The sequence below is a fragment of the Haemaphysalis longicornis genome, unplaced genomic scaffold (genome assembly GCF_048455015.1).
Source record: "Haemaphysalis longicornis isolate Haplotype H1 unplaced genomic scaffold, Haemaphysalis longicornis Haplotype H1 scaffold_60, whole genome shotgun sequence".
In the NCBI taxonomy this organism is placed as follows: domain Eukaryota; kingdom Metazoa; phylum Arthropoda; class Arachnida; order Ixodida; family Ixodidae; genus Haemaphysalis; species Haemaphysalis longicornis.
The window spans coordinates 310,452-324,762 of NW_027526408.1; positions in this window are offsets into that span (position 1 = coordinate 310,452).

Sequence of the window (14,311 nt, forward strand, 5' to 3'; positions counted from 1 at the left end):
TCATTAAGGAGGGCAACGGATGGGGCGCTTACACAAGTTCCATTGTTATTGCACAAAAAGAAAACGTAATCCTCTGCCACCTCGTATGTACGTTGCTCTGGGTGCCTAAATAGGACTTCTGTTTTCCAGCAGAGCAACACACCCATGCTTCCTACAATGGTCAGATAGATGGGAACATGGGGTCCCCTTCAAAGAAGACGAGTGTTCTCGAAGACGAATGTTCAGGCAACTGCCAGTCTGGCCTACGTAGGATCCACCCCAATAAAACGGGATTCGGTAAACAACGCCTTTCGCGCATTTTACCAATTCTTTTCTATGCCTGACCTCGCAGCCGTCTGCTCGAGTTTCTTTCATTTGGTTGACTTTTCTTGCAATAGCCCCACACAAAGAGGACAATTTGTTTCGTGCAGAGAACAGTACCTTGACATCAAACTTCCCCGCGACCTTCTTTAATCGGTGAGCCAAGCGATGGGTGTAAGGTACAACCACCTTCTTAACCTCACGGGCCACTTCAATCTCACCCTCAATGAATACACGCGAGCGCTTGATGTCTTTTACAACGCGTTGCGCTGCCGAAACCAACACTTCTTCAGGAAGCCCTGCCTACTTCAGGCAAGCCACCTGACATGAAAACCTGGACTGCAGTCGGTGCTGGCACGACTTTGAAATGCAGAGCATTTCAGTAACTCACGATGTCACCCGCGTTGTCCCGTCGTAGTCCGCACCGTCGTTGCCCGCACCCCTCCCCCTACACTATATAAAAGAAAATATTATCCGGCGCCAGGTTTCGATCCCTCGACCCTGCGGGCGGAACGAAATGTACATGGCGCTCTACCCACTGCGCCACAAAGCCGACACAGAATGGGACGCTACGAACGCGCCTTATATCGTTGGCTCATTCAAATTACTGTTGACGAGCGCTCTCTCGTCAGCAGTTGCCACAAGTGCAACAACATTAACGTAACGCAAACTACTTAACGTCGTGCGCCCCCGGAAATGCTCTGCATTTGATCGCGCCCCGCGCGAGGGGGATGTTTCACTGCGTCGCCATGCGAACAGTTTGCCACGCTTTAGTTTCAGTTCTTTCTTTGCAGGGGTGCCGACGAGCGCCGCCACCTCCTCGCACTTCACCGCGGGATGATCCGTGGCGGGGGCGAGAGATGGCGCTGGCGTCTCTGCGGCCGCGTCTGCTGCCTCCGCGGCCACCGGCGCCGGCGCTGGGTCAATTTTTCCTGTTTTAAAAGTTCGCACCAGGGGCTCTGCTAGCCCACTTCACCAAGGAGGTCGCCTTTTCTTTCGCTCTTTTCGTTTATCAGTCCTTCGTTCCGTCTTCTTGTTCCCTGCACCTCCTTTTAAATGCAGAGCATTTCAGTAACTCACGATGTCACCCGCGTTGACGTCCGTAGTCGTAGTCCGCACCCCTCCCCCTACACTATATAAAAAAAAATACTATCCGGCGCCTGGTCTTGAGCAGTGGGAGTGCGCGTTGCAGAGCTGCCAGCTCGAAGACCAGGAGGCCCTGATCTCTCGGGCGATGATGGCAGCCGCGGCACGCGGTCTACCGGAAGAGGATGGCCGCCCACAGCTCCTAACTCTTTTTCTCCCCTACCCCGTCCCTGCTTTCCAATAAACGTTTTCTTTCTCTCTCTCCGGCGCCTGGTTTCGATCCCTCGACCCTGCGGGCGGAACGCAATGTACATGGTGTTCTACCAACTGCGCCACAAAGCCGACACAGAATGGGAGGCTACGAACGCGCCTTATACCCTTGACTTATTCAAACTACGTCAAGAAGCTGCTGATACAACGCATTCACTACCACCAACTCCCCAAACACTAAACCTTAACGCAATACGCCCACCCCCTATGCGACACATTTACTCGAGTCCCCCTCGCGGGGAGATGGGCTTCTTTTTTCTGTCAAGAAAGACTTTTTGCACTCCTCGGACTGAACTCCCATCAAACGTGGTCCGAACCGAAAATTAGAGGCAGGCGAAGTGTCCACGCGAGCTTCAAGGTGCTGTTGGCTGGCTGCAGCCTACACCCAGCCACGCGAGGAGACTTTCCAGGCTTCTTCGGTTGGAGTGGAACCGGCAGGCAAGATTTTTTAGAGACTGCCTGCATGTGTGCTGTGTCTCTTCCGTGAACGCGGTTGGTGTCGGTGGGTCTTTTTTGCTGTGGAGTAAGCAGGCGGATGACCTGGTTGAGCTGGTTGAGTCTTGTGGAGGATGGTGTTCCCGACGCTTCCGAAGAAGAAGCGGCAGCTGCCTTTGGATGGCCAAGTCTAGGTTCTTGGTGACTGTCAGGTTCCCAACCGTTTCTGTGACGTTCTCAAGCACGGGCTAAAGTTCTGCCTTCCTCCGGACCTCACGCCATTTGACAAAGTCGCCATGACCCGTTCCTGCTCACGCCTTGCACCGGAGTCGGATTTGACCCACTTTCAAAGGGAGTGTGTGAAGGTGATTGCAAGTCCGGATGGGAGGCCACAATGATGCGCGCAGGTGGGACCGATGGTGCACATTTTTGCGACTAGTGGCATGAGCGCCCTTGTGTCTGACAAACAGGGCTTTTTTGTGGTGTTGCCTGAGGGAATATATTCTAAAAAAGACAGTGCTGCTATAGAGAAGAAGACTTTTGTTCCAGTGGCTCTTAAACCGGAGGCTGTAAAAAGGCAAGCCCTTAGGCTCACTAAGAAGATGAACCTTCTTCGCCTAGCAGCTTCTTTAAAGAAAGCCAGAGGGGTGCAGCTGGCCGCGTTCTTCACAGCCAAGTCCCACAAAACGGGCATTCCATTCAGGGCAATTGTGTCTGAACGCCAGTCTTGGCAGTATGAAGTTTCGGGGTTCCTACTGATGCATTTGAAGTCACTGAGCCTTGCTGGCCAATTTCTTTTGTCCTCTTCTCAGCAGCTGGTTGAGTTTTTCGTAACAAAAAACCCTGGCCACTGCCCTGGATTCAGTGTAGACGTTGAGGATTTGTTCTATAGCCTGCCGCATGCACAGCTTATGCAATCTGTGAAAGACTGCATTACTGTGCTGATCGATGAGGTTGCTTTTAGAGGTCGCTGCGGGATTTCGGTTGAGGGATTTCTTGAACTGTTGGAATTTTACCTGCGCTCCACTTTCATTGAATGGGAAGGCAAAGTGCATATTCAAAGATCCGGAGTTTGTACTGGTTCAAGAGTGGCGCCAGTTTTAAGCGACATTTTTCTAAGTTATGTGGACAGGTCCCTTGAGCGTGCGCTTGAGGGCACAGTTTTAAAAGTATGTAGATATGTTGACGATTACATGGTCTTCTGCCGCCGAGCGGGCATGATGCGGGACATGATTGATATTTTGAAGCAGTTCAAGCAGTGCGGGATGGGGCTGACTTTCACCACTGAAGTCCCTACTGATAGCGCTATCAGGTTTTTAGATTTAGTTATAATTTTCGGTTCGGACCACGTTTCATGGGAGTTCAGTCCGAGGAGTGCAAAATCCTTTTGAATTTTTCCTCCTGTCACTCGAAGACAGTCAAGAACGGTTTAGCCGTGAACTGCATCAAGTCTTCCTTGAAAAAGTCGTGCCAGCACCGACTTCAGTCCAGCTTTTCATGTCACGTGGCTTGCCCAAAGTAGGCAGGGCTTCCTGAAGAAGTGTTGGTTTCGGCAGCGCAACGCGTTGTAAAAGACATCAAGTGCCCGCGTGTACTCATTGCGGATGAGATTGAAGTGGCCCGTCAGGATAAGAAGGTGGTTGTACCTTACACCCATCGCGTGGCTCACCGATTAAAGAAGGTCACGGGGAAGTTTGATGTCAAGGTAGTGTTCTCTGCACCAAACAAATTGGCCTCTTTGTGTGGGGCTATTGCAAGAAAAGTCAACCAAAGGAAAGAAACTCGAGCAGACGGCTGCGAGGTCAGGCATAGAAAACAATTCGTAAAATGCGCGAAAGGCGTAGTCTACCGAATAGCGTTTGATTGTGGTGGGTCCTACGTAGGCCAGACTGGCAGGTGCCTGAACATTCGTCTTCGAGAACACTCGTCTTCTTTGAAGGGGACCCCATGTTCCCATCTATCTGACCATTGTAGGAAGCATGGGTGTGTTGCTCTGCTGGAAAAAAACAGAAGGCCTGTTTAGGCACCCAGAGCAACGTACATGCGAGGTGGCAGAGGCTTACTTTTTCTTTTTGTGCAATAACAATGGAACTTCTGTAAGCGCCCCATCCGTCGCCCTCCTTAATGAGGAAATCGCCTATCTTGAAGATAGCGTCCAGTGAAAAGGCAGTAAATTGCTCGAATTCGCAATGTTCGGTGCTGATGTTATCGATCTGTTAACATTCGCGCGGATCATCGGGCAATCTGTTGCGGCGCATGGGTTTGCTGATTTCTTCCAGATTGCTGTTGAATTACGTGAGTTTTGTGTGTATGATGCGCCACAAGGGTGCGCTGTGTCGAGATTTGTCGTTTTTGGTTTCATTAAACTCAGTTGTTAGTAAGCGCTCGTCCTGTGTAGTTCTTCTCTTTGTCCCGCGTTTTTCTGCGCTTTTATTTAGCATGTCTCCATACCAACTTGCCCACTTGTCGGTGCTCCTAAACTTCGAACCTCCCCACAGTCATGCTACTGTGAGTTCCTGCACACGCTGCCTTGGAAGGCAACAAGGAAGCACGGGAGTTCACTGTGCCGCTCTAACCAACCAAAACAACTGGTCATTCCAACCCACGGACGTACCTCGGAGCGGTGGCTAAATGATTCTAACGGATCGGGAAATTCTTAACTACATTACGAAGGGAAGGCTATCATATCCCGGCAGCCACGAGTCGCTTGTAGCACTAAGACTACTGCCGACGAGTTAATTTCCAAACACAGTCCGGTATCCTCAGATGTACCCTGACCTATATGAATCGAAATGTAGATTCTGTGCAGGGTGGCCTACACTCTCACACATCAAGTAGAAGTGCCCGAACATCACTACAAACTCGGAAGAAAAATCGCACATTTACAAAACATACACAACGACGTGCAGTGGGAGGCGGCGCTCCAGAGCTAAACCGCTGAAATCAACAGGCCGTAGTACTAGTCTTAATAGCAAGGGAGGCCGCTGATTTCCTTGGGATCTGCCCAAGTCTTGCAAGAAAGAAGACGTAAGACCAGTCTTCTCATTTGGGCCCAATAAAGTATTTTCTCTCTTTATCTCTCGGAGAAGCAGAGCGAAGCACTGAAGAGGCTGTGTTCGGGATTGCAGGGCATCCGAAATTTTGAACTCGGCAACACAAGCTAGAAAAATAGTCAACAAACGTACGCCAAGCCGATACGGCACATTTTTTTTAGATGCGACGCATCTCATTCACTCGCCTTGTCCCTGCATCCATCCGGCGTTGTTGTCGGCGTCCACCCCTCCCCCATTGTCCTCGCCGCGCCAGCTGTGCTCTCCGCCGCTCACCCCCTCTCCTCTCCGATAGCGAACACTCTCTCGCGAGGGGCATTGGATTGGATTCGATTGGCTTGGCTTGGCTTGGCTTAGATTGGATTGGATTTAATTGGATTGAATTGGATTGGATTGGAACTCTGCGATGCTTCGCATCACTTCAGGGTTCCACTCGGGAAGATGGTGTAATTTTTTCTTTCCAACCAATCTCTGCGCGAGGCCTTTTCTCTACAATCGCGCACATGAGGAAGCGCTGGTATGGGATTGTACACTTGTGATGCAGACCATGGTACTCGGGCTGACGTAAGTCGAGGAAGCGGTGATGGCGGCACTGGTTTCTCGGCAATTTATTACGGGAACACCTGAATTCTGTTTGTGGTCTCGAAGATTGTGCGTTGGTAAAACTGGAATTCTAAATCGATGCAGTACCACTAGGGCGTCAAAATTGATAGAACTACAACGATGGCGGCGAAACACCCGAAAGCTTCAAAATGAAACGGGGGACTTGCAGACAATTCCGGCTTTAAAAAGGCAAGTGCAACCACTGAGACACGTAGAATGCCAAGCAAGGTTTCCAAAAGGCTCTAATTAGGTTTGCAAATGAAGTGAAACCACGAGGTTATGAAGGCGGGAGGGAAGGGCGCGTTGTGTAGATGCTTAAGTTCACGAAAAAAGCGATAGGATCCTGACATTTGAAAGCATCTAGTAATGAAATAATTTAGATGTTTGCAGGGCGTTCTGAAGTTTTTGTACCTTCTCATTCGTACCCTCCAGTATATATATAATCTTGTGCAACTGGCATGGCTAGAAAGGTCACACTTTTAAAGCATTTTTGGTGCTCTCAATTGTGAATCCAGTAAAGCACAGCCTGTTATTGGAAACGAGCGTGTATCCATATATTAGGAGAAGGCGTGAGAGATTTGCCGCAGTGTTTGTCCTGCATTACGGAAAATTTGTGGGGCTTCCTCCGGTTACCCCGAAAAGCGAAATATATGACAAAAATGAAATGATTGGCATTTAATTGCCTAACAACGTTGTCACGAATTAGAGGTTATGGTTCGGCTGACAGCAAATATTAAACGACTCCACACAACAACGGAAGCATTTAAAAAACATTATGTAATTTAAATAGCGAACATTAATGAATTTAGTGTTATGGGGAATTACTATTTTTTTCACCCATATTCAGAAATGCCCTTAGCTCATTAGCTGGCTTCCAATTCCATAGTTCAAATATAAACACACGACGTATTGACGTCTGGAAAACACCTTATTTCTGTAAAAATTACAAACTACAAATTTTGGCCCATAACCTTCCAGCGGTTTCGAACAAATACCAAAACATAGCCAAATTCTCACAAAAACAAGTTCTACAATAGTTTTCAGATTTGTTGTATGGTAACTTTTGATTGCTTTTGTTTTCCTAATTTGAGATTTGCTGCTTAAATATATTGGCAATTGTGTTATGAATGACCTCCAGGAAATAGTGTTGTCTCTTTGTCTGGTTTTGTCGTGGTTTTGTAAAGTATTGTGAATTCTTGAAAGCGTGTAAACCTTCCTTATTTTATTTTTCTAATGGTATCGTGTTATGTTCCAGCGTGAACTTGTATTTTTGTGATTATGCTTGTCGCTGAGCCTTTTAGTGGGTAATTATGCTCTGTCAAGTTTATTATGCAGCTTTAACTCAGCAAACCACCCAGTTTTATCTGGAAATAAAAGTTGATCTGATTTGATTTGGTAATGACCAATGCCTTAAACTGGCAAGCACCTCAATCCCTGCATGCGAATCACATGATGGGGTTCGGACCTGCTAAACAGCGAAAGGTCCACGCCTGATTAGACGCTGGCGTGGGGAACGAGTCCCGGCACGGCGCGCCGTTTCAAAACAAAGCACATTTACTTTCCCGACATATACAGGAAAACAGAACAGACCGACGCAGAGGGTAATACAGACAAAGGAAAACAAAGCTCTCCAATGTGAGCTTAGGAGCCAGGTGACCTAGCAGGACGGGAGGAGTACAGGAAACAAAAGACGGCTTTGGAGTCTTCCCCCAACTACTAACAAAAGGCCCCCAGACATGCACACATCCACGCACACAATCCGGTACACTAAGGAAGGCGGATAAGCAGCTCTGGGCAGTTCATGGGAATAAAGGTGATAATTGGGAGGGCGATTAAAGACAGTCTGAAGAAAAAAAGAAGGTGTGGATGCCTCATTCCCGTTTGGTGGATTTTCGCTCTGGCGAACATGCGTCGGTTCTCCGGTCGTCTGCGGCGGAGTCATGCTGATCGGCGACGCAATTCACGTGCATCTGGACCACACAAATTCTCGGGGCCCGAAGTCACCGCTGTCGTCGCACTGGGGCCTACACCGCAGCCCTAGGAACCACCAGCCACGTCACAACCACACTACCGTCCGCCGCCACGTCATACTTCAGTTTCCCGCGAGTCACGAACGCCGCGCAACACCGAGCACACAGTCCTTCGGGCTGCGCGTCTTCTAAGAAAACCGACGGGAGGGGCCTTCCGTTGACCGCGGCACCTCGTCCACCTCTCTCCCGAAAACACATGGCCAGCCGGCACATGGCCATGCGGAAATGGAGGCGAAGGCACTGTTCCTACGCTGGTATGCCTCTGCTTGTCCCACAAATGTGACCGGAGAAGAAAGAGCCGATGAGGGACACGAACTCCGCAACAAACGTACAATCAGGTGAGCACAATGTTTCGAATACCCTCATATTAGATATAGAAGGTAAGCAATGGAAACCTTTCTGTGTAAAGTTTCTTATCTGAAATCTTATTTTGTACCTTCTTATTGTAAAATGCGGTGCTTTCCTAAATGGTAATACATTTTGAAGGTTGTTTCAGAAAAAACAGGGGCACCTGTTTATAATTGTTTTTATTGTCTTTCTTACGTGCAGGCCAGCAAATCACTTTTGCCGTTTTTCTTCACTGAGTGATGTTAGCAACCTGGTAATGCAGGCACACTTTCGCGACACAGGACCTTGCTTCCAATTCTTTTACATGTTGTACTTATGTGGCTGCCGTTAGCAGCAACATGCTGAAAGGAAAGAAAAATCAGAAGAGATCAGTAATAGCCTCTGGTAAAACAGAAATTCAGTAGCAGGTGTTTGTTATAGCCAGTCCTCTGTAAGACCAATTACTTACTTGTGAAGTTTTGTTGTGTTGCATTTCGAGCACCAGTACGCTACACCAAACAAAGGTAACTACCACACTTTTTATTCTTATGCTCAATAGCGTGGTAGTTTAACTCGACGGTATTTCCTGACGCCAGGGATATTAGGTCCCGAATAGCTACTTTGAGCGCGTAATAATACCCATCCTGATCAATTTTAGCCATAACAGTACAACATCTTCCTTTCTGAACTGAATGTAAGGATGTAAAACTTGCGCTTAAAAATGATCCCTTTATATGAATCTACAAGTAAAAACATGTGCATTCGCGAATTGCTTTGAGATCTATGCTCTCGGTGATCGTTGTTAGATAAATTCTTACCACGCAGGAGGAATAAAAATTCGACGGTCATTTAGAGGTTTTCGTACAGGCTGCGAATGTAAAACAAAATGTGTAGCCCTCCCTCTAAAGACGGCGATGGTTTCACGCGAAGGTTTTGAGTGACGGTTTTTACGTTTGTTGCCTAAGTTAGGACTTCGTTTCGACCATCTCGAAATGGAGCAATCGGATCGACGCAGGCTAGATAATGAGACAGACCCAGGTTAGATTCCTGCCAATGGAAACGTTATTGTCTGGCACACCACCCGGCGTTTTCGCGTTACAGACGCCATCAGTGAGAACACCAAAGCTTCGCTTTAGTAGTAAGGTCTGTCCTCGTGCTATGCAGTTAAAAACAGAGCAGGCTCGTCTTCTGTTTTATCCCTCACGGCGTGATTTTGAAATATGCGTTGTGAAGCGAAAAGTGGCGCTTGCTTGCTTTGTGTTCTATTTCTCGTCTTGGCACACTTTTGAAGTACGCAGTGTGTAGTACGGAATGGCGCGCGTTCCTTTTTTGCTAGTTGCGAGGTCATAAAAGGAGGCATGTCGGCCAAAGTTTGACGGCGGTCTGTCAACATAACGGGTAACACGCGTCGATCCTTCAAGAGAGCCAAGGACAGAAGAGCGCACAACGAAAGTGTGGATGAGTGGTCTCTGTGAGTGGAGAGAGCTGCCTTTGTAATACAGGTGACGTAGTCAATCCGACGTTGAGTAGAAACGCGACTGATTATCTGCATCTGCCAAAACGTCGCCAAGGTCACACACCGTACCGGCGAGTCTGCTCACTTCCGCGACCGGTTGTGCCTGAGTCGAACCGAGTCCGCAGCCAGTGAAGGGCGGCAACTATGGAAGGAATGGGAACGACGGCCGCAAAATGCGAATATTGGTGGACAACACGGAGAAGCATGTTACGGGGCAGACAACATAGAGCGACAAGCCCCCAACGCTGCTGCTAAAGCCTGTAAGCATGAATACTGAGACGGTTAAAGTACCAAGCATGGTTGGCGCAGAGCAGAAGGAACTTGCGAGGGGTGCTACATTCCGGACATCTGAAGCCGGAGCCAGGCACGTGCATCATCCCTAACATAAAGTCTGGAAATGACAGCGGCAAGTTGCTGACGCACTCTTAAAAATACACCCGTGCATCTTCAAATATTTGTTTTATTTCTGGCGTGGTACTCTTTTTATCCTTCTTTACAATAAATGGAGAGCCATGTTCCACGTGGCATCGGCGTATCGCATTAGGTCAATAACTTCCTTGTTACTCCGGACGCGGGGCTACATTTCCTTCCGTGCGCTCTTTTTGGAGTGAAGCTGTTCATCGGTACGGTCCGAGGGACTTAGGAAGGAGGAAACAATTTTCTCAGCGGCCTCTTTTAAGCGCATAGGAACATTTCGAAAAAATAGGAAAAGGTATTAGGGCCTCCATTTTTTTAGATTGGATGGCTTGTTTTCTTTATTGCTACTTAGAGTTAGTCGTGTGTTTGTTTCCCGTTGTTCGTCTGTCGCACCAATTACGTCGACAGACAGCTGGAAACACTAAAGCAGTTAATGCCATACACACTAAACTTTTTAACACCCTTAAAGGTGCTAGAAGGGTGCACTCAACATTTCGCACCCTTTTTGCACCTTTTAAGGACTAAAACATTGCTCCGGCACCCAATCATGAGGGTGCCACATATTAATGGGTGTAAATCTTAACATTTTTACACCCTTTAAGGTGCAAGGAGGGTGTACTGAACATTTTGCACCCTTTTTGCACCTTTCAAGCACCCAAATATTGCTCGGGCACCCCACCTCGAGGGTGCCAAAATTCAGGGGTGTAATCAACAGTTTCATAGGGTGCTACGACCGTTAAAGGGGTGCTAAAAAGTATTTCTTCTCGATTGGGGTGTTACCACGGCACCTTATCGTTAGGGTGCCTAAAAGAACGGTGTGTGAATGCAAGCATGCAAAACTGCACAAAAACAGGCTGAATGTTTAAACCGCACATTGCACTATTTCACCGCCCGTTGAGAGAATAAATATGAACTCTCCACATAGACCAGGGGAAAGGCTCTAAAATTGCTGTTCGTAAATTGAACAAAACGTGCTGAATGTTTAAATTCCACTCTGCACTAATCTACTGCTTCGAGTGTATCACAAGGTTCGTTTCGATGTCTGGGTGCACGGGAAGGAAAGGCTATACAAAATGCCTCTTGTAGTCCTATAAATAAAACTTTTACGCGAGGCATCGGTGTCCTCAACGAAATCGAATTTACCTAAGAATTTGTTCCCGTATTAATATGCCCCGGGCAAAAATTCCAACAAGATTTTCTTGTTGGGCTCACAGCACGCCTGTGGGGCCAATACGAAGTTCTGTCGGCACTCTATCGTTCCAATAGCCTAGTCTTCCAACAGGGAGTTTAACCTTGATGGCGTTTGTGGGGCCAATAAGAAGCTCTGTCGGCACTTTATCGTCCCAACAGCGTAGTCTTCCAACAGGGAGTTTAACCGTGATGGCGTTTACCGGCTCGCCAACACGATAAGTCAACGCCAACAGACGCCTCGTTCGTAATCAGCGGCGCGAGCGCGCCATCAGACAGAACCGACAGACGCCCTGAAGGTGGTTTTTAGGGCCTAAACAGCAGCGTCTATGTCTGGCATAGACGCTAGACGTCAACGTTTGTGTTCTGAATTTTCCCTTCAGTAAGTAACAGTCAGACGGACGATAACATAACTATGTGAAGATATGCTTTGGCTCATACCACGGCAAGCGCAATCGTTTGTGGCTGCAGCCTCGGTTGCTCTTCGTCCACAACAAACTGAATCGGCTGTACAGCTTTCTTCGAGGGCGTGTATGCAGGGGTTCTATCTTCCTTTTTTGCGCAGGCCGACGGGGGCGGTCGTGTAAAATCATTTTCGCTCGTCGCTGCCGTAGGGTTGCCACCTTCCTGGTTTTGGACCGGCCCGACCGGTTTTTTAAACAGCGGGCCGGTTGCCGGTCCATATCTAAAAACAGCCGTCATCAGCCGGTTTTTTGGCTTTTGTGCCGTGATTATGCCCGTTTTGGCGTTTTATAAGCGTCAATTCAACAACTAAGACGATAAATACGTGTCGACACGACAAGCTGCGCAAAGACACGCGAGCAGAGAAAATACGCGGGCGAGCGCGCTGCCTCAGATGGAGGGGGACCTAAGGGAAGAACAAAATAACGAAATTCTACCGCCGCGGTCAGCAATTGCGGTTACTTTTCAGTGAAGCACATGCAGAGCGATTAACCAAGCTCTCAATCACTTTCAGTACAAACGTTATGTTGATTTCTCTCTAAGAAAACACTACAATAAATGGCACTGCATGTTAAAAAACATGGCGTCTTTTTTCAACACAATCCCCCCCCCCCCCCCGGAAGGCCCGTTTTTTTTTTTTCGGGGAAAGGTTGTAACCCTACGCTGCTGTTCTGCCTACCTGCTTGCTGTACCTATTACGTCGCCGCCACCGCAAATCCCCACTTGTTACAAACTCAGAGGTCTTCGCACTGTTAGCAGTCGTTTTACACGATGGGTTTGATGTGCCTGACATGCCAGGAGTGACATCGCTTGTAGTATTAGAGCGACGTTGCTTGTCTGCAAGACGGTGCCGGTCAAACAAGCGTTATCAACGCCATAATTCTAACGGCACATTCCATTTATTTCGTGGCTGCCGTGGCTTGCGCAGAAAAGGTCGGGTTGACTGCGATAGCTTTTCTTGAGTCAAATAATGGAGCTTTGGCTCCATAGAGATAATATGTTTGGCTCAATCGCTTGCAGCGCTAGCAATGCGGCCTCGTCTGCAAGACCGGTGCGTGAGAAACAAGCGTTAGGACAGCCAGAATTTCAAAAATGCAGCATAAACTAGACCATCGTTAACTCTTTCGCTACCGCGCCTATCAAAATCGATCAATTTGATCGATACTTTTGGGAGCGCCTTTTCATAGCGTTCCAGGCGTTTCTCGAACAAGTAAAGCTGTTCGGAGTTAGATCAGAAAATGGCCTTTCAAAATCAGTTTTGTTTTCATTTTTGCAACGGAAACGTGATTTTTGACACGCTTTTGAATCACCTGGTTGTGGAAAAGGGGCGTGGTCATCGCGCCTCAAGGCTACCAACGAAGAATGCGTGCAACTCGTAATTACTCTGCACCAGCGCTTGTTTTTTGCTATCAGGGCGTGAATGGGGAACTAGCAAACGATTTTCAATCGTCAGGTTCACGCTCTGACAGTAATAATCCCAGAAATCGGCTGAAAATGTCAAGCAGTGCCTGGTTGCAAAGCTACTTTATGATTTTAGGCAGTTTTATTGCCTTTGCGCAAGTTGTCCTAAGTACTCTGGTAGTTCTACTTACCCCAGGACCATTCCCAAACAGTTTACAACAGTTTCGGTTTCGTTTCTGCATCGCGAAATTCATATTTAGCGCAACTACGCAGTTACCCAACTTCAAGGCTAACTGCCATGGCGCCTGAAGCGTCCGCGACTGATCCTCGAACAAAGCACGCCGCTCCTCATTTCCCCCCACCCTAACCCGATTGCTGCGATAAGAACTTCAGATGCAAGTCAAAAGGTCACACCCAGTCGCCAGATATCTGTTCCGCCGAGGACAGCGCTTCAAACCGGCCTTACACTGCCAGCTGTTCGCCTTCCAGTTTCGTTTTCATGCGAGGGTATATCCGGGTGTCTAATGTTGCTGCTTAGTTGAACTGTCTATTCGGACGGAGTCTCTGATAAGTTTTTGTACTGTTTCATTTGGAAAATGTTAGGTGGCGCTGCAATAGAGGAGGCTCGTTGTGCTGATCTTTTTTAGCGCGCGACTGCTACTCGGCCAAAGATCGCAGGGGACGATTCTAGCTCATCGTACCTCATTTTTGCGAGCAAGGCTACAATTGCGAGTAAGAAGATGATCATAAAGCTCAGCTTTATATTTTGAGAGATAACTGACCGTGAACGACAACAAACATCAGCCACGGCGTTCCGTTTTCAACTTCATGCATGTTTTTTTCTGCATCGCGTGCTTGTCCCAAATATTGTGCTCGCTGTAAATGCAAAGTCAGCCATTGACAAGATGTTTTTACGTTATGTGGGGGCAAATTGGTGCCTCTGATAACGTCAAACCGCCAGATTTATTCCAAGGAACCACCCAAAATTGCACAGTTTGAATTAGAGGTTGGGCTTCACCGCATGACACGAGCACCGTGCGTGCTAACATTTTTTTTTTATATCTGAAAAACTGTTCCGCGCAAGTCGACATTTTTTTTAGTGTGTGTTTTTGAAATGTTTCCCTGCAAAATGTATATTCTAATTTTTTTCTACTACCGGTGGTTTGATATACACAACTCCTTTTTTATCATTTTTTTCGACAACTTGACAAAACTTTTGATTTTGA